Genomic DNA, 1,846 nt, shown 5'->3' with positions numbered 1-1,846 from the left:
GGGGGGGGGGGGGGGGGGGGAAATCCATGCATCTCAATTGATGTGGTAGAAGTAAAACGGGAGAGCATGCCAGTAGACTATCTAGAAGGAACTGATATAATGAATTTTCAAATCCAGTTTGAGGGGGGTTGCTCAAAACACTAGACCGAAATTATAACTACTTCTTCGAAGTGAAGTGATGAATCGAAGGGCTAGGATTTCCCGCTGAGGCAACTACAGAGGATGATCTGTAGCAAGATCCCAAGAAAATGAAAGACACGGGGCTCGACATTGGCAGCCCACTTATACTGACTACATCTAGGCGAACGGAGTTCTAACAGCAGTATTAAGCAAATTTTGTATTTACAGAAACACTCTCCCTGGCATAAAAGAATGCAGTGGATGCTCCAGAATTGTACAAGCGATAAGTTTGTAAGGGAAAGAAGATAGAGGCAGCTCTTCCAGTAGTTGTGAGCAGGGTTTCTCTCGAAGTCTAAATGCTTTCTTGTCATGTCAAGAAATTGGTAGGGATGTTACTCGGGACTATAAACACTACCATTTTAAGAAAATAGCCATTCACTGACCAAAAAAGAACGGAGAGGAATTTATACTTGCAAAGAAAAGAAAAAAACTTCTTATCACCAATTTGAAACCTAATTTATATCGCAGTTCAAGCCTTGAGAGAGTGAATCAACAGGCCAGAGTTTTGAAAAAAACAGATAGAGCAAACCATATTACCTGGACAAGAGCATTTATAATGAGCAGGGGTTCAAATTTTGAGCAGTTACTCGCCTCAATTTACCATATACAGCGGGTGAGAACTGCACAACAATGAGATTTACGTATCATTTCACATGTTGCTTCCCGAAATAAGAAATAAGTGAATGATCTGAAACTCAAATTGATATGAGCACAACCCACACACATACAAACTCTCAAGAAATGCATGAATGATGTCTGAGTAAGCATTATATGGAATACAACAGGAAAAATGGGCATGGAAATTACTAGTTCAGGTAGACATTAGATGTGGAGTGTGTTCAACTAGATTGATCCTGCTCTATAACTACTATGAGGTCAATCAAAAAATCGCAATGCCATATCATAAATGAAAACCTGTGAAACATAAAAAACACAGCACACCATTTCATAGAAACAAGGCCAATCGCCAAGTCTTTATCTTCAGTTAAAGTGCAATATTATTCATCTATGACAACCTTAATTAATGCCCCCATAAGCTTCTTTGATTGAACATCTGCTTTCAACACTATAATTCGATCTTCTTTGAGAAGAATCAACACAATATTTGCTTCCAGTCTCTCCACTTGACCGATCTTTGAGATGCTTACTTTGTTAAGGCCACAGCAATCCGTAGAAACAATGGCTGACTCATTAGTGATGGTGCTGATCTTTGAAGTGGGAGTATTATCAGAGACGGAGGACGTTTCTGTAGGAGCTGAAACAACTGGATTTAAAGCTAAAATAGAGATCTGAAACCAAGGAAAACAAATTTAGCCAAATAAACCAAGAAAAAAAACATAAACAACATCGCTAAATAACAAGCCGAAGTTCTTAACACGTCTAGCAAACACATAGATAGCATGATAGATTTGTGAATCACTGCCATTTTTTCTCAACCAAAAACAAAAATACCACACAGAAAATGGAATGTTAAAGGACTTTTATACGGATTATTTAACAGGAAATCAATGCATATTAGAAAAATATCAATTACTCTATAATTATCATCGAGTATGCGCAAGAGAAAAGCTGAAGCAAAACTGAAATGCACGATTAGAATGGTCCCAAACAAGCAATGGAAAAATCAGAACCACGCTCATGGTTAGGGGGGGGGGGGGGGGGGGGG

General features: G+C 38.7%; 1 long non-coding RNA gene across 4 annotated transcripts in view; it reads right to left on the bottom strand.

Moving 5' to 3' along the window:
• Window positions 1-1,846, bottom strand: part of LOC105115455 (uncharacterized) — a 5,714-nt gene that overhangs the window by 3,233 nt on the left and 635 nt on the right. The window contains exons 2-4 of one of the 4 annotated variants that reach the window (XR_840349.1): window positions 1,123-1,469; window positions 988-1,045; window positions 538-800 (exon numbers count right to left, since the gene is read on the bottom strand). This is a non-coding gene — a long non-coding RNA (uncharacterized LOC105115455). Of the gene's footprint in view, window positions 1-537; window positions 801-987; window positions 1,470-1,846 lie in introns of those variants that run through there. The other 3 variants (XR_840346.1, XR_840344.1, XR_840348.1) reach the window with 3 other exon arrangements.

The sequence above is a fragment of the Populus euphratica genome, unplaced genomic scaffold (genome assembly GCF_000495115.2).
Source record: "Populus euphratica unplaced genomic scaffold, PopEup_1.0 scaffold5.1, whole genome shotgun sequence".
In the NCBI taxonomy this organism is placed as follows: domain Eukaryota; kingdom Viridiplantae; phylum Streptophyta; class Magnoliopsida; order Malpighiales; family Salicaceae; genus Populus; species Populus euphratica.
This window is presented reverse-complemented; position numbering and strand designations above follow the sequence as displayed.